The sequence below is a fragment of the Meriones unguiculatus genome, chromosome X, assembly GCF_030254825.1.
Source record: "Meriones unguiculatus strain TT.TT164.6M chromosome X, Bangor_MerUng_6.1, whole genome shotgun sequence".
NCBI lineage: Eukaryota > Metazoa > Chordata > Mammalia > Rodentia > Muridae > Meriones > Meriones unguiculatus.
The window spans coordinates 81,482,368-81,502,074 of NC_083369.1; the positions used below are offsets into that span (position 1 = coordinate 81,482,368).

The 19,707-nt window shown below is 39.5% G+C and overlaps 1 pseudogene; it reads right to left on the reverse strand.

Moving 5' to 3' along the window:
* Positions 1-12,091: 12,091 nt before the first annotated feature.
* On the reverse strand, positions 12,092-13,973 carry LOC132649887 (glyceraldehyde-3-phosphate dehydrogenase-like; annotated as a pseudogene).
* Between the last annotated feature and the right edge of the window lie 5,734 nt (positions 13,974-19,707).

The window sequence follows — 19,707 nt, forward strand, 5'->3', positions numbered from 1 at the left end:
AAATGGAGGAAATAATGAAGAGGAAGAATTTAAGGAACAAAACAGGAACTACAGAGGTAAGCATAACCAACAGACTAAAAGAGATGGAGGAAAGAATCTCAGGTGTAGAAGATACAATGGAAGAAATTGATGTATCTGTCAAAGAAAATGTTAACTCCAAAAAATTCCTGACACAGACTGTCCAAGAAATCCAAGACAATAAGAAAAGACAAAACCTAAGAATAATAGCAATAGAGGAAAAAGAAGATTCCCTGCACCAAGGCCCAGAAAATATTTTCAACATAATCATTGAAGAAAATTTCCCCAAGTTAAAGGAGAAGCCAATAAGAATACAAGAGGCCTATAGAACACCCAACAGATTTGACCAGAAAAGAAAATCCTCCCAACACATAATAATCAAAACAGTAAGTATACAGAACAAAGAAAAAATACTAAAAGCTGCAAGGGAAAAAGGCCAAGTAACATATAATGGCAAACCCATTAGAATCACACCTGACTTTTCAACACAGACTATGAAAGCCAGAAGGGCCTAGAGGATATCATGCAGACCCTAAGAGAACACAGATGTCAGCTCGGGCTACTATACCCCACAAAACTCTCAGTCCTCATAGACAGAGAAAACAAGATATTCAATGACAAAAAAATAAATAAATAAATAAATAAATTCAACAATACCTACACACAAATCCAGCATTACAGAAGACACTGGAAGGGAAAATACAACCCAAGAAAACTAACTACTTTCAAGAAAACACAGGAAATAATTAACCTCACTACATTAAAACAAAAAACAACCAAGCACACAACCTTATGACCACAGCCAACATCAAAATCAAAGGATCTAACAGCCACTGGTCATTAATCTCTCAACATCAATGGACTCAACTCTCCAATAAAAAGACACAGACTAACAGAATGGATGTGTAAACAAAACCCAGCATTCTATTGCATACAAGAAACACACCTAAGACTCAAAGATAGACATTACCTGAGGGTAAAAGGTTGGAAGACGACTATTCCAAGCAAATGGACCCAAGAAGCAAACAGGAGTAGCCATTCTAACATCTGATAAAATAGACTTTCAACCAAAATTAATAAAAAGAGATGGGGAAGGACACTTCATACTCATCAAGGGAAAATTCCACCAGGAAGACATCACAATCCGGAACATCTATGCCCCAAATACAAGAACACCCACATTTGTAAAAGAAACATTGATAAAACTTAAACCACATATAGATCCCCACACAGTAATAGTGGGAGACTTCAACACCCTACTCTCAACAAAGGACAGGTCAACAAAACAGAAATTAAACAAAGAAACAATGTCTCTGACAGAGGTCATGAATCAAATGGACCTCACAGACATTTACAGAACTTTACACGCAAACACAAAAGAATTTACCTTCTTCTCAGCACCTCATGGAACCTTCTCCAAAATAGACCATATAGTTGCTCACAAAGCAAGCCTCAACAGATACAAGAAGATTGAAATAATCCCTTGTACCCTGTCTGATCACCATGGAATAAAGCTGGACCTCAACAACAACAGAAATAGCAAAAAGCCTACACACACATGGAAACTGAACAACTTGTTACTAAATGACAGCTGGGTCAGGGAAGAAATAAAGAAAGAAATTAAAGTCTTCCTAGAACTCAATGAAAATGAAGATACAACATACCCAAACTTGTGGGACACAATGAAAGCAGTGCTAAGAGGAAAGTTCATAGCACTAAGTGCCTTCAAGAAGAAATTCGAGACAGCTCATTCAAGCAACTTAATGGCTCAGTTAAAAACCCAAGAAAAAGAAGAAGCAGACACACCAAACAGGAGTAGACGGCTGGAAATAATCAAACTCAGGGCTGAAACCAATCAATTAGAAACAAATAAAACAATTCAAAGAATCAATGAAACCAAGAGCTGGTTCTTTGAGAAAATCAACAAGAAAGACAAACCCTTAGCCAAGCTAACTAAAAGGCAGAGAGACACCACCCAAATCAACAAAATCAGAAATGAAAAGGGGAAAATAACTACAGACACTAAGGAAATCCAAACAATCATTAGGACTTACTTCAAAAGTCTATATGCCACAAGATTTGAAAATCTAAATGAAATGGACAATTTTCTTGATCGATTTGACTTACCAAAGCTGAATCAGGACCAGGTAAATCAACTAAATAATCCTATATCCCCCAAGGAAATAGAAGTGGTCATCGAAAGTCTCCCATCCAAAAAAAGCCCAAAACCAGATGGTTTTGGCCCAGAATTCTATCAGACCTTCAAAGAAGAGCTAAATCCAATTCTCTTCAAACTATTCCACAAAATCGAAACAGAAGGAACATTACCAAACTCATTCTATGAAGCCACAGTCACCTTGGTACCTAAACCTCACAAAGACTCAACAAAGAAAGAGAATTTCAGGCCAATCTCCTTTATGAATATTGATGCAAAAATACTCAACAAAATACTTGCAAACCGAATACAAGAACACATCAAAGATATTTTTATTTATGTATTTTTTTTACTTTTTACTTTTTTAATTTTATTTTATTTTTATTAGTTACATTTTATTAACTCTGTATCCCAGCTGTATCCCACTCCCTCATTCCCTCCCAATCCCACCCTCCCTCCCTCATCTCCACCCTGCCCCTTTCCAAGTCCACTGATAGGGAGGTCCTCCTACCCATTCATCTGATCCTGTTTTATCAGGTATCTTCAGGACTGGCTGCAAAGTCCTCCTCTGTGTCCTATCAGGACTGCTCCTCCCTTCGGGGGTGGGGAGGTCAAAGAGCCAGTCATTGAGCTCCTGTCAGAAATAGTCCTTGTTCCCCTTACTATGGGAAACCAATTGGTTACTGAGCTACCACGAGCTACATCCAAGCAGAGGTTCTAGGTTATATCCATACATGGTCCTTGATTGAATGTCAGTCTAAGAAAAGACCCTGTGCCCAGATATATTTGGTCCTTGTGGAGCTCCTATCCTTTTCCCATCATACTAACTCCCCTTCTTTCATATGATTTCCTGTATTCTGCCGAAGGTTGGGTCATGAGTTTTTGTATCTGCTTTGAAAACACTGCTAGTTAGAGTCTTTCACATGCCTTCAGTACACTCCTGTCATACGTTCAATGCACATCCCATCTGTCTTTCTAAATGAGGATTAATCAACGTACCCCATGTCTGCTCTCTTGATTATCTTTTTTAGGTGTATAGATTTCATTATGTTCATCATATCTTATAGGTCTATATAAGTAAGTATATACCGTGTTTATCTTTCTCCTTCTGGGATACTTCACTCAGAATGATCTTTTCTAGATCCCACCACTTGCCTGCAAATTTCATGATGTCCTCCTTTTTGATTGCTGAGTAGTATTCCATTGTGTAAAAATACCACAATTTCTGTATCCATTCCTCCATTGATGGACATCTGGGTTGTTTCCAGGTTCTGGCAATTACAAATAAAGCTGCTATAAACATGGTTGAGCAAGTATCCCTTTTGTGTACTTGAGCAAACTTTGGGTATATACCTAAATATATACCAGTGGTATATAGTGGTATAGCTGGGTCTTGAGGAAGCACTATTCCTAATTGTCTGAGAAAGCGCCAGATAGATTTCCAAAGTGGTTGTACCAGTTTACATTCCCACCAGAAGTGGAGGAGGGTTCCCCTTTCTCCACAACCTCTCCAGCATGTGTTGTCACTTGAGTTTTTCATCTTGGCCCTTCTGATGGGTGTGAGGTGAAATCTCAGGGTCGTTTTGATTTGCATTTCCCTGATGGTTAATGAGGTTGAACATTTCTTTAAATATTTCTCTGCCATTCGATATTCCTCTATCAAGAAATCTCTGTTTAGCTCTGTTCCCCATTTTTTAATTGGATTACTTGGTTCGCTGCTTTTCAGCTTCTTTAGTTCTTTATATATACTGGATATTAGCCCTCTGTCAGATAAAGGGTTAGTGAAGATTCTTTCCCAATCTGTAGGCAGTCATTTTGTTTTGATGACAGTGTCCTTTGCTTTTCAGAAGCTTTTCAGTTTCATGAGATCCTATTTATTGATTGTTGCTCTTAGAGCCTGTGCTGTTGGTGTTCTGTTCAGGAAGTTGTCTCCTGTGCCAATGAGTTCTAGGCTGTTCCCCACTTTTTTTTCCAATTGATTTAGAGTATCTGGTTTTATGTTGAGGTCCTTGATCCACTTTGACTTTAGTTTTGTGCAGGGTGATAAATATGGATCTATTTTCATTTTTCTGCATGTAGACATCCAGTTGGACCACCACCATTTGTTGAAGATGCTGTCTTTTTTCCATTGAATGGTTTTGGCTTCTTTGTCAAAAATAGAGTATTCATAAGTGTGTGGGTTTATTTTTGGGTCTTCTATTCAGTTTCATTGATCCTCCTTTCTGTTTTTATGCCAATACCATGCAGTTTTTATTACTATTGCTCTGTAATACGGCTTGAGATCGGGGATGGAGATACCTCCAGATGATCTGTTGTTGTACAGGATAGTTTTGGACATTCTGGGTTTTTTGTTTCTCCATATGAAGCTGAGAATCTTTTTTTCAAGGTCTGTAAAGAATTGAGTTGGTATTTTGATGGCAATTGCATTGAATCTGTAGATTGCTTTTGGCAGGATGGCCATTTTCACAATGTTAATCCTACCAATCCATGAGCACGGGAGATCTTTCCATCTTCTGATATCTTCTTCAATTTCTTTCTTCAGAGACTTGAAGTTTTTCTCAAACAGGTCTTTCACTTGCTTGGTTAGTGTCACCCCAAGGTACTTTAGGTTATTAGTGGCTATTTCTTTCTCGGCCCTTTTGTCTTTGGTATACAGGTATATACCCAAAGTTTGCTCAAGTACACAAAAGGGATACTTGCTCAACCATGTTTATAGCAGCTTTATTTGTAATTGCCAGAACCTGGAAACAACCCAGATGTCCATCGACGGAGGAATGGATACAGAAATTGTGGTATTTTTACACAATGGAATACTACCCAGCAATCAAAAAGGAGGAAATCATGAAATTTGCAGGGAAGTGGTGGGATCTAGAAAAGATCATTCTGAGTGAAATATCCCAGGAGGAGAAAGACAAACACAGTATATACTCACTTATATAGACCTATAAGATATGATAAACATAATGAAATCTATACACCTAAAAAAGATAATCAACAGAGTGGACATGGGGTAAGATAATCAATCCTCGTTTAGAAAGACAGATGGGATGTGCATTGAATGTATGACAGGAGTCTACTGAGTGCATCTGAAAGACTCTAACTAGCAGTGTTTTCAAAGCAAAGATTCATGACCAAACCTTTGGCAGAGTACAGGGAATCATAAGAAAGAAGGGGAGTTAGTCTGATGGGGAAAGGATAGGAGCTCCACAAGGACCAAATATATCTGGGTACAGGGTCTTTACTGAGACTGACATTCAACCAAGGACCATGTATGGATATAACCTAGAACCTCTGCTCAGATGTAGCCTGCAGTAGCTCAGTAACCAATTGGTTTCCCAAAGTGAGGGGAACAAGAACTATTTCTAACAGGAACTCAATGACTGGCTCTTTGGCCTCCCCAACCCCCAAGGGAGGAGCAGTCCTGGTAGGCCACAGAGGAGGGCTTTGCAGCCACTCCTGAAGATACCTGATAAAACAGGATCAGATGAATGGGGAGGAGGTCCCCCCTATCAGTGGACTTGGAAAGGGGCAGGGTGGAGATGAGGGAGTTAGGGAGGGACTGTGAGGGAATGCGAGAGCGGGACACAGCTGGGATACGGAGTTAATAAAATGTAACTGATAAGAAAAAAATAAAATTCAAAAAAACAAAAAACCTTCGGGTCTCTGAAGAAAGAAATTGAAGAAGATAGCAAAAGATCTTCAATGTTCATGGAATAGTAGGGTTAACATAGCAAAAATGGCCATTTTGCCAAAAGCAATCTACAGATTCAATGCAATTCTCATCAAATTACCAACACAATTCTTTTTTAATTAAATTATTTTTATATTAATTACAGTTTATTCAATTTGTATCCCAGCTGTAGCCCCCTCACTCATTGCCTCCCAATCCCACCCTCCCTCCCTCATCTCTTCCCATTCTTTTCTCCAAGACCACTGATAGGGGAGGTTCTCCTCCCCTTCCATCTGACCCTAGCTTATCATGTCTCATTAGGACTGATTGCATTGTCCTCCTCTGTGGCCTGGCAAGTCCACCTGAACTCAGTGGCAAGCTCTTTGACCAACACAATTCTTTACAGACCTTGAAAGAAAAATTCTCAATTTCATATTTAAAAAAACAGAACTGCTCAAACAAATCTGTACAATAACAGATCTTCTGGAGGTATCTCCATTCCTGTTCTCAAGTGTACTATAGTGCAACAGTTATAAAAACTGCATGGTACCAGCATAGAAACAGACTTGTGGATCAATGGAATTGAACCGAAGACCCAGAAATAAACCCATACACCTACAGATACTTGATTTTTGACAAAGAAGCCAGGACCACACAATGGGACAAAGATAGCATCTTCAACAAATGGGGCTGTCTAACTGGATGTCTACATGTAGAAAATGCAAATAGATCCATACTTACCACTGTGCATGAAAGTAAAGTCCAAATGGATCAAAGACCTCAACATAAAACCAGACACACTAAATCTGTTAGAAGAAAAAGTGGTTAAGAGCCTTGAACTCATAGGCACAGGAGAAAACTTCCTGAATAGAATACCAACAGCACATGCTCTAAGTTCAACAATGAATTTTTGATGTCTGTAGTTTGTTTAGGGTAGATGAAAAACTGAGTTAAAACTGATTATAAGAAACTAGACCTCCCCCCAAAATATTTAAAGATTAATAGAATGTGAACATTCTCTCTGTACAATTTTTAAACTTTGGTTTCTAGTAAATGATAATTCCCACCGGTGCAATTACAATGAAAGAAAAATTTGAAAACTTCTATTAACTTTCTCTTCTTAGGAAGACATTCTTTCCTAAGACAAGGAATGTCTGTATTTCATATTACACTGACAAGTTGATCATCTTCCAGGCATACCCAGTGTTCTGCCTACACCAATTTCTCAGACTTCAGTATAGATCAGAACCACATCCAAAACCTGTTAAATATACATATTCTGAGGTGGTCTTACCATGTGCTTCATTCATAAATTCTCAGTAGGGACGGAACATTTTCTCAGTTGGTAAGGTGCTAGTGGTACATGCATGATAACCTAAGGTTCAATCCCTAGCCGCCACATTAAATGCCAGGTAAGCCAAAGTTTGCCTGTGTCCTCATTTGCTCTTCTGTTGCTGTGATAGACACCACAACCAAAAGCAACTTCGGGTAAGAAAGGATCCTTTTGACTTGCCAGTTATACTCAATCACTGAAGTCAGAAACTCAGCAAGAGCTTATAGTAGAAACCATGGAGCAATGCTGCTTACTATCTTGCTTTCTTTGGCTTGCTCAGCTACCTTTCATGGATAACAAAGGCTCACCTCCCTAAGGGTAGCACCACCTTCAGTGGGCTGCACCCTACTACATCAATTAGCAGTCAAGGAAATGCCCAACAGACTACCCACTGGTCAATTGGATGGACGCTATTCCTCAATTGAGGTTCCCTTTATCCAAGTGTGTCGTATTGACAGTTGATGCTTTGTGTTAGCCTGTAATCCCAGAACTGGAAGAATGGAAACTGAAGGACCCCTTGGGCTGAACAGCTATTTTAGCTAAATCAGTATCTTCCATGTTCAGTGAGAGATTATGTCTCAAAAACTAATGTGGCTAAATCAGTGGCTACACCACTGAGGATCACATACAAGCACACATATAAACACACATACACACACAACCACTCATGCTCATGCAAACAAACATAATTAAATTCAGTGAAAGAAAAAAATTAAATTATAAGGAGGGTTGTTAGTCTAAGGGTATTTCAGCAGGAAAGGGAGATAGATGAGAGAGTGCAATGGGACAGGGTAACCAAAATCAGTGTATATATAAAATTGTCAAATAATAAAGAAGTTAGAGAGCACTTGGCAGGTCAAGAGCACTTGCTGCTTTTCCAGAGTATCCCACTTCAGTTCCCTGTACCCATGTTAGACCACTGACTCTAACTCCAGCTTCAGAGGATCTAATGCCCACTTTATGCCTCTATAGGCACTCATATACACATAGAATACACTTGCCTCAAAAAATAAACATAAATACAAGTGTTAGATAAGAATAACTAATATGGTAGAAAGCAGTTAAGAGAGACACCCAATGGCAACCTCCAAATACAACCTCTGGTCTTCATGTAAACATGCATATACACACACACACACACACACACACACTCACACACACACACACACACACACACACTCACACACACACACACACCAACCTCAAAAAGACCTGAAAAATCTGTATATTTAACAAGTACAGTAGGTAGTTTTATTGTAGTTAGTTAAAGACCCTTTTGATACATTTCCACACTGTTTTCTTTTCACCTTGGTATTACATTATTTGGAATCCTTGCATTATGAATCTTCCCAGTATCTCTCTGGAGTGTTTTCTGCACGTTCTATTTAACCTCCACTTATGTTCTCTAGCCTAACCCCATCTCATTAGCTCGAACTAGAAAACAGCATACAGTTCTGACACTTCCTTTCTCCATAGTTCCACCTCTGGGGTCTTCATGCATGCACTTTCTTTGAAAAGCACAGAAACTGCAACTTTCCTCAGAGCTTTCAGACTTCCTTCTTTCCTTCCTTCCTCCCTCCCTCCCTGCCTTCCTTCCTTCAAACAGTTTTCCAAGTATTTGGGAGCAGGAACCCCTCAAGTAAACATACAGGCTGTTCCTTTACTCAAATCCCCCACCTACCAAGAAAAGCGTTATCAAAACCTTTTGTATCCTCAGTATTACTTTGCACAGTAGACAAACAAAAAAACAAAAGAAGGCTCTCAAGCTGGTCCATTTAGCATCTTTATTGGCAGCTTGACGGGGGGGGGGGGGGGAACTTGTCAATGAAAAGCTGCAATTGTCTTTTCTTGAAAATTCACACTTGTCTGTTGATATGAACCATACAATTTTCACTGAGATGACTATAGATGTCTTGACTGTAGTCTCCATTATCCTGCCAAGTAACCTTGGCAGGTATTCCAAACCCCACAGAATAAACAAAGTCATTAAGAAAAACCATCCAGTGCTTGTTTCCAGCCACTGATGTTCACATTTCTTCCTTCTTCCCTCTCTCTCCCTTGACTTTCTTCTCCTCTCTTCTCTTTTCTTTCCCTACCACCTCCTATATGTCTGTTTTACTACATATCCTAGTTGAACTTCATACTGAAAGTCCTGACGACTGAATCTCTCAAGTTCTGAGATTGCAAGAACGCACCACCACACCTGGTTCTCAGCTGAGTCTTAAGATATTTTTCACACCATCCTGGTGTATTTTTGTATTTGTTTTATTTTGATTGGCAATGGTTCACAATCTAGTGTGTGTGTGGTTGGTGTGTGTGGCTCTTCCTGTCTTGCCAGCACCAACACTTGCTTCTGACCCCAAATCTCTAATAAATGTTTTCTGTGAAATCCTAAATTGACTCACCTATCTCTCAGAAAGCTGCTAGTTCTCATGTACTAGGTCTTGCTGACTCACCCAGAAAACTATCAAGTGGGAATTCACTGGGAGAGCCTTTTCTATCAGTCAATACCAGGTCCCCACCCTTACATCTGCAATTTTTAAGTAAAATCTTTTCATACAATTTATACTGATCATGGTTTCTTCTCCCTTATCTCCTCACAAATCCTCCCCACCTCTGCAGCCATCCAACTCCATGCCCCCCTCCTCAAACACACAAACAGGTAAACAAACAACAAACCAGAACAAAACAAACAGAACAAAAAAAAGCACAAGGAACACATACACACATGAACACATGCACACATGAACACATACACACATGTATGTACACCATAAAACACAGAACTGGAAACCGTAATATATAACCAAAAGCCAGTAACATTAAGAAAAATGGCCAAACAAAGCATTATGAAACAAACTCCAAAAATACCACTGAGTTAATTTTGAATTGGTTATCCACTGCTGAGCATGGGGCCTACACTGAGTGTGGTTTGTGTGCTCAGTAGATGTTATTGAAGAAAACTTACTTTGTCTCTTTGAGAGGTTATCAATAGGGTATTGCTTCTGGGTTACAGGTGGGAAACTGTGTCCACTTCCTCTCTCAGCACTGAGATCCCATCAACCTGCACTTAGAGAATCAGTCCTTCTGTGTCTGGAAGTCAGTTTCCTTGGTGTATTCCATTCCCTTTGGCACATGTGGACTTCTTAACTCAAGCACTGATAATCTTTAAGGCTAGATAAGTCTTTGTTGTGACAAGGTTTTACTGTGGTTTCTGGCTGTTTAGAAGCACAGCTGGATGCTACCCACCCTCTATGTGTTAATGTTACATCAGTACAACCACAAATATCTCTTGACATTGCCAAATAGCTCCCTAGGGGAAGGTAAACAAAGCCATCCAGTATTAAGAACTATGGTTCTAAACCAATTAAGTTAGAACTTCTCTGAATGCAGCACAGTGTTCTTTTAAAAAAAAAAATACCCTGTGGTGATTCCAACTTGCAACCAAGGTTAAAAGCCACTACTTTATAGATATCATTGAGTTTTGACTTTCTCAACCATAAAACAGCGATGATAAGAATATCTGAGTCATAAATTGTTCTCAATATCAAATAAAACAATATGTCTGAGAATAAATGTAGTGCAGTATGATTTCTCCCATCTGCTGTGAAGTACTTATCCAGAGCTTACAAAACTATGGTCTACAGTTGACCTATTCTTGTGTAACCTGTGGCCATAGTAATTGTATAAAAATTATGTCAGATTCAAATTTTGTATTCAGATGCAATAGTTTGAATACAGCTTGAGTGCCCCCCAAGAACTCCTGTCTTACAAGCTTTGTCACCAGTGGTGATACTGAGAATCAGTGTGAACTTTAACAGATAAGCCTATGGAGAGGTTACAAGTCTGGTCACTCTCCATGTCCTCAAGCTTCCTGGTTAAGCATGGGACATGTTCTCACAATACCATCTACCATAATGCTATGCAGGGTATTTCTCACCAGAGCCAGTGCTGTGTCATTTGAATTTTCCAATTCAAAAATTATGAGCTACTGAACCTACATAAGATTAGGCCTATCATCAATCAACTATGGATCAGGAATGACTCATGAAACCACACCCCACCTCTTGAATGTATTGACTACTAGCAGAGGGAAGGCAATTACTATCTGTGGTTAAGAGCAATTGTTGCTCACATAGAGGATGAGGCTTCAATTCCCAGCATCCACATGGCAGCTCCCAACTGTCTGAAACTCCAGTTCCAGAGGATCCAGTGCCTTCCTCTGGCTTCTGGGGGTACTTTAGACATGTGATGCACATGCATACATGCAAGCAAAACATGCATACATGTAAGATAAAACAAGAAATCTATATTTTAGAAAAGGAAGAAAGAAAATACAATACAGATCTATCGTCTTATCTGAGCCTCTCACAGCCTTGAGACTATAAGCGGAGCTCAATGAGGACATGGAATTTCTTGTTTTACTTGTTTCTATGGCCACAGAGCTTAAGACATGACTGACATGAAAAATGTTTGTTCGATGAACTAATCTAAAGTAGGTACCACTATTATTTCCTTCATGCAAATAAGGAATCTAAGCCTCAAAGGGATTAAGTGATGTTTCCACCTAGTAAATGACAGAATTACATCCGAATCCATGTAACTCAAAAAACTTCTTTTGTTGGGAAGAAGTGATTCTATGAGAAAGGATAATGGGGAAAATATGATCAAAGTGGATTATTTATGTATGTATGAAATTATGAAATCTATATTATGTATATATGCAGCTGAAGTGACCTTTATTGATGGTATTCAAGAAAGGACTCCCTAAGCCCCTCATCTTCTCCTGGAAGTCTGGGATAGAAACTGTGTAAAAATGTTCAGTGTTGGGTGAAGTAAAGACTGGGGTTTCTCAACATGTGTGTGCCTCTCTCTTACTCGTGTGCCCTTTTTGCAGTACATGGCCCAGGGTTTCTTATTCCTTGGAGGCCATGGAGGCCATACAGCTCACAACCTTGTTGCTATAGTTGTATTCATTGTCTTACCAGGAAAAGAGCTTTACACAGACGTCATTGAGAGCAATGCCAACCCCAGCATCAAAGATCAAATAGACAATATGGTCTTCAGTATAGCTCAGGAAGCCTTCTAATTTATGAATATTCTTGGTTGTCAACTTGATGACACCTAGAATGAACTAAATCCAAGCAGCTGGGAACACTTGGGAGGGATTTTTTTTTTTTTTTTGTAGTTAAGTCATTTAAAGTGGGAAGACCCAGTTTTAATCCAGATCTTTTGAAGTGGGAAGATCAAGCTTTAATCTGGGACACACATTCTGGAGTCTATATACAGGACATAGAAGAAGGAAGCTTTTTTTTCTTTCTTTGCCTATTTGATCTCACCTTTGCTAGTAAACTCATTCCTTCACTTGGCATTATAGCCTACTTCTTCAGGACTGAGGCATAAAATGAAAACCAGATAAGGCATCTAGCCTCATGAACTTCACAACAACTGGATTCTTGGACTTTCCATTGGTAGACAGCCATTTTAGACTAGCTGAACCACTTTTGGACTAGCTGGATGACAACCTGTAAGGCACCCTAATAAATCTGTCTGTGTGTGTGTGTGTGTGCATATTTGTGTGTGTGTGTGTGTGTATATATATATATACAAATGTATATTTATATATGTGCGTGATAGAGAGCTCATTCTATCAATTTTGTTCTTTTAGAGAACTCTGACTAATATAGGACCCTTTGATGCAAGCTTCACCATTTTCTTGATGTCATCATATTCAGAAGCTTTCTCTAGGCAGCATGTCAGATCCATGATGGATATGCTGGGAACAGGAACACAGAAAACAATGCCAGTGAGCCTCCTTTTCATTTTTGGGATGACCTTGCCCACAGCCTTGTCAGTGCCAGTGAATGCAGCCTCTGAGCAGCCTCACAACCATCATGCCACAGCTTCCCAGAGAAAGGAATCCGAGGTCTTCAGGGAAAGCTGTAATGTCATGGATTATGGTTATGAGTCTTTTCATGGTGTTGAAGTTGTCATGGATGATGTTGGCCAGGGGGGCTAAGCAGTTGGTGGAGTGTGTCATAGTCAATGTTCTATTGCTGCGAAGAAATACCATGACTATGGTAACTTCTATGAAATGCAGCATTTAATTGGGGTTTTCTTAGAATTTCAGAGCTTTAGTTCATTTCCTCATGGGAGAAAGTATGGTGGTACACAGGCAGGCATTGTACCTGAGAGTTCTATACCAGGATCTGTAGGCAGCAGGAAAATGGACAAATATTGGACCTGCCTTCATCTTTTGAAAACCCAAAGCCAACCCCTAGTGACACATTTCCTCCAACAAGGCCACACTTCCTAATCCCTCTCAAGTAGTACCACTCCCTAATGTCCCAGCATTCAAATATACAAGCCTAAGAGGGGCATTCCTATTCAAACATCCATAGTATAGGAGGAATTGTTGATGGTGTTGAGTGAATTGTCATACTTCTTGTAGTTCACACTCATCACAAATTTGGGGGCATCAGAAGAAGGGGAAGAAAAAATGATCTTATTGACTCCATAATAATAATGATATTATTATATAATATATAACATATATTATACATCATATGTTAATAATGATCCTTTCAAGTGGGGCTCAGCCTTCTCCTTGGTGGTGAAAGCACTAATAGACCTCACAACATACTCAGCGCCAGTATCACCTCCTTTTGATGGTGGCAGGATCTTGAGCCTAAAAATATGGAGATGGCCTTCCCATTGATGACAAGTTTCCCATTCTCAGCCTTAACTGTGCCATGAAACTTGCTGTGGTTAGAGTCGTAGCAGAACATGTAGAGCATATAATTGAGGTCAATGAAGGGGTCATTGACAGCAAAAATATCTATTTTACCATAGCTCAAGGCAGCCCTGGTAACTAGGCACCCAACACAGCCAAATTTTTTTAATCTTTTTCTATTTTTTATTAATTACAGTTTATTCACTTTGTATCCCCCCATAGGCCCTTCCCTCCTCCCCTCCCAGTCCTACCTTCCCTCCCCCTTCTTCTCGCTTGCCCCTCCCAATTCCACTGATAGGGGAGGTCCTCCTCTCCTTCCTTCTGATCTTAGTCTATCAGATCCCATCAGGAATGGCTGCATTGTCATCTTCTGTGGCCTGGTGGGGCTGCTCTCCCCTCAGGGGGAGGTGATCAAAGAACAGGCCTATCAGATTATGTCAGAGGCAGTCCCTCTTCCCATTACTATGGAACCCACTTGGATACGACGCTGTCATGGACTACATCTGTGCAGGGAGGTTATCTCCATGCATGTTCCTTGGTTGGAATATGAGTCCCTGGGGAAATTTCTTAAGGCCAACTGATGGGCAAAGTGCATGGAATCTTAAGTAAGAAGTGGGAAATAGTAAGATCTGGAGCCACAAGGAGAGCAACCGAACCAGAAAATTTGAACAATACAGCCAAATTTAACTTTCACTTTCATATCTCAGGGAGAAAGCTGGCACTGCACAAGATGTGGCTGTCTCCAGAAAGAAGAGGTACAGGAGCCTATATATTTTAAAATAAACTTTAAAATCATATCTATTAACTATGTAGACCATCAACTTTTACAGATCCAAAAATATGAAACATATTTTTAAATTGTATTTACTTATTACTGTTTTGAGTATTTTGCCTGTATGCATGAATGTGCACCATGTGCATGTCTTGTGCCTATGGAGATCAGAAGAGGGCATTAGATACTCTGGAACTGAAACCACAGAGGATTTTGAGCCACCATGTGGGTGTTGGGAAAGAAGCCTACGTTCTCTGGAAGAGCAGCCAGTGTTATTAACCATTGAACCATCTCTCCAGCTCCTCCTATTTTTCTCTAGCAAGATTTTCTCAGCCCCAAGATATTTTAATAAAGACTATTGGAACTAAGTAGAATTCAAAGGTAAGGAAGAACTGGAATCAGGAATATACATGAGCTTAAAAATGAAAAGGGATTCCTAAACCATCTGTACTTAAAATTATTGTTAAATTATGGAGGTATTTCCATTATTGTTAGAAGGCAAAAATAAATTTGTCAAAAATATCATCGTGCCGTCATCATACATTATTATATTGAAAATCATAGACAATCCAGTAAGACAGGAAAATAAATATGTTAAAATTGAAAGGAATATAAAATTATGACAATGACTGAATTTAGAATCACCAGTCAAGGCAGAGGCATGTGGCTCTCTTTGAGATCGAAGCCAGCCTTATCTACATAGTGAGTTCCAGGACAGCCAAGGCTACCTACATATTAAGACCTTGTCTCCGACCAAAAAAAAAAAAAAAAAAAAAAAATAGAATCGCATGTAGACATACTTTTGTGTGTGGATATAAGGGTGTTTTCAGAAAGTTTTAACTAAAGATGGAAGACACACACTGAATGTGGGTATCACCAACCAATATGCTGGGGTCGAGGGATGAGCAAAACAGAAAAAGTGAATAAGTATTTATGTCTTTCTTTCCCTGGCTCACACTTCAGACTAGCTTGGGAGGATTGCAATGCTCTGCCCTGAAAATATTCAATTGTTAGTTTAAAAAACTTTTTCAGATACCAAGGATATAGCCTGTTATAAAGCTTGTTCTTGCCACACAAACATGAAAATGTGAGCTTGAGATCTTGCACCAACATGAAAGAGGGGCAGAAAAGTGTTGTGCCTTCAGACAGGCACAGGTTCCCTGGAGTCCACTGACCAGCCAGCCTAACCAAACTGATTAGCTTCAGGCCCTGTATTAAAAACTATGGTGGAGAGTGTAAAATAATATAATGGTTTTTCTATACCCATTTTACTCCCAAATAATGATACAGAGACCTATTACATTTATTAATAAGCTTTAAAGCCCTAATCTGGGCAGATACCGATCTGTTCTAACCTGTTTGTACTAGCCTGGCTACTTCCCAGTCATGTGCCCTGTGTTACTTGCTATCTTTATCTCACCTTGGCTGCTTCTGCTCTATCTGTCCTCAAGGTGAATGCCTCGTGGCAACCTCCTCATGGCTTCTGGCAACCTTCCCCTTCTCCTCGATCTTCTATTTCCTCTTTCTCACCACTTCAGACCCCCTAACTGGGACTGGAAGTCCAAACTTGACTCTCCTGCCCAGCCATTGGCTGTTCAGATCTTTTGTATTCTTGTTGTTTGTTTGTTTGTTGTTTTTTTGTTTTTTGAAACAGGATTTCCCTGTGTAGCCTCCCCTGTCCTGGACTCGCTTTTTAGACTAAGCTGACCTGGAACACACAGCAATCCTCCTGCCTCTGCCTCCCTGAGTGCTGACATCATAGGCATGCAGTACCATGCATGGCTTGTTCAGCTCTTCATTAACCATTCAGAGATTATGGAATACAATTTTTACACAACATTGATACAGGAGAGTCTTCATAGAAATGACAATGCCCGTGTCCAGACTACCAGATCTCAGGGCACAGAAATCAGCATCTGAATACACGGTGCTCAAGACCATCCCCCAATAGAAGAGCAATAGAGACAGAAACTCACTGTGGACCTCTAAAATCTATACACACAAGCACACACCCATACAAACATGGACAACACATACACACTATTTCTTTTTGTTTGTTTGTTCTTTTTTAAAGAAGTCTTACTATGTAGTCTTGACCAGCGTGGAACTCACTATGTAGACCTGTTGTGTGGCAAAATTTTTCCTAGAGTGATGCAACACACACATCTATTCACCCAAAGTAGGGAGCCCACAACAGAACAATGTATAGATACAACCAAAGTCCAACATGGTGAACCAATAAGTTTTACTGGGGTTACTTTACTTACAGAAGTATGGGTGAGGGGTTACATACAGGAACAGAAATGACTGCATCACCAAAATCTATCCTAGCCTGGGTAATAGCTTGCAAAAGCTGAGAACCTGGAGCACACTACACAGACTACAGGCAGCTCAACAGACTGAAGAGTGTCCTTTCTAAGTGACTCAGTTGGTCCAAACCACTTCCAAGCAGCTCAGCTGGTTTCTGCTTCTTGTAGGCAGCTTGTTTGGTCTCGAAGTCTTCTTTGCAGTTTGGCTTGTCTGAGTCCTCTTCACAGCTTTTATTGCTTACTATGGCATGGAGGGGACAATTAAATCTAGACAGTTTCAGGAACTTCCTGAAGATAATTGTAGTTGTTTACCTCCTTGCTTTAAGAGCTTTCCTGCAGGATGAAATATTTCAATTGTTATGTGGTATTCACCAGAGAAGACTGCTGGAACATGGTTTTAAGCCAATAAAGTCTTTAGTAGCTGGCTGGTGACTACTTTGAGTCTTCAAGATCTCAGTGTAAACCCAAGCCTTTCTCAGGTAGAGATTTTAAGCATGCACACATACCCACACACAGCGTTCTGGGTTGACATACTTCAGTTAATAGGAACAGTTAGCCAGAAGTAGAACTGTAGAAACCAAAAAGCAAAGTCAGTACATTTGGAGACTTTCCCAGAACTATGGACATTGATAGATTAGGTCTTTGTTTTCATTTTGGCATGTGGTGCGGTCTACATGCCGAGTTTTACAGCCTAAATGGTACTTCTATCATGGAGTCAGTTGTGCTAAGGTCTGGGGCCCTGTTACACATTCTCAGAGAAAGCTGTTACACAAAACAGGCTGGCCTGGAACTCATAGAGATCCCCCTGTCTCTATATCTAGTGTGGTGCTTAAAGATGTGTGGTCACCACACTGAGCACACACATTTTCATATCTCCTGGGTAGGTGAGTGTATAGTCAGAAGTTTGGACATGTAAAGTAATTTGCTGGTTGACATTCATTCTGTTTCTTCAAGATGATTGATGCTGGCAGGACAGAGGAAGAACTGAATAGAAGGCAGGAATGTCTGCTATGGTGAAAGGAAGGTGTTGTACTTTGAAGAATGGAGGAAGAAACTATGAGCTAAATACAACCACAGAAGTCCCCAAGGGACTCCTAACATTTCCAAAGGGAGAGCGGGCCCTCTGACACCTCTCTTTAAACACAGCGAAACTGATTTCAGACTTCTGACCTGACGAACAATATGGCAATGATATGTGTGCCTTAAAATCATTAACCTTATACAAATTTGTAACACCAGCCTGAGGATATTGACCTTAGGTTGAGATGAAACCACTGGGAACCAAACATTCAAATACTGAGCTTATGGAAGCCATTCTCATTTGAACGACCACACAGTAATACTTTATCTTAAACAGAATCACTAACAAATTTTGGTTATTCAGGTTTTGATCTTTAACAGACATTTCTCTAAGATTAACAAAATGAACCTGTCACATCAAAGAAGGTAAGTTAACAGAGTTAGCAAAAAAATGTTTTTGAAGCCTGCAAGTAAAAATTAGAATTTTGAAAAACTTGTGACTGCCACTATTACCACAATTAATTTTATAATTTTTATAACACAAATATCTTTCCGATGAAATCTAGTAACAAGTATTCTATATCATAAAAATATGTCAATAATTGGAAGGTCTAATAAACCAGTGATGTAACATTTTTCAAATATTGATCCATAATGTTGCAAAAGCATGCATGAATAAAAACTGCGTTTTAAATAAGGATTAACTACAGGAATTTTTTCTGTATGGAGAGTCAAATTTGTATTAAACAGGCTCAGGATCTTCATTGGAAGTAGCCTCAAAGAAATTTTACTTGTCAAATTTTGAAATGTTATAAAACAAAAAACACAATTTCCTAAGCAGACTAATAAAATGCTTCTGTCTTTTAAGCATAATATTACAGCAGAGTGATATAAAAGCAGATAAAATAATCTATTTTTTTATTAGGCTAAACATCAAAGAGATTTGGAAAAATCCATCATCTTCCTTCCATGAAATGTCCCTTCTGTTTTGGAAGTCATTTTCTTTTTACCATTTAAACTTAATTCTAAAGTTGCATAAACAGACACTTTCTTATATAGATATAGAGATATATAGATACACACACATATATATCAAGACAATGTACCCCCAGACATCCCACAAGACAACCTGATGTAGACAATCCCTCATTAAATCTCTTTTCCTAGGTGATTCTAGATTGTGTCAAATTAATGTATAAAGTTAAGCAACTGTAAGACCTGGGGTCTCACAGCTCAGGAGTTCAATCGCGCCCTTCCCAGAAACTCCCCCAGACCAAGACTCGTTGCAAAAGCAAGAGGTTTATTAACCATTGTACAACGGGGTTACCCTTGCTGGTCAGCAAAGAGTGGCACCGGGAGACAAAGGCCTTTAGGTTTTTAAAAGAAAAATTGCGGGAGATTTGAAGTTTAAGTTTTGGCAATTTAGGATTGGATGAGGAAGCTATATAGTAAGATAATTGGTTAGGCTTAGGTGCTCAAGCTTGGCCAGTCCTGCCAAGTGTGGATGCAGCTGCAATTTAAGGTGGGGGTGGTTAGCTCATCCTTGAAGATTAGGGCTGCAGGCTCTTGGCTGGAGGTCAAAAGCTACTCAGAAGAAGTCTAGGTTTGTTGCTAAGAAATGCTATCTCAAGGACAAGGGTCTGGTCGTTCTTTTGCTGAGTGAAGGTCATTGCTTGCTTGCCCTTTTTTTATATCTG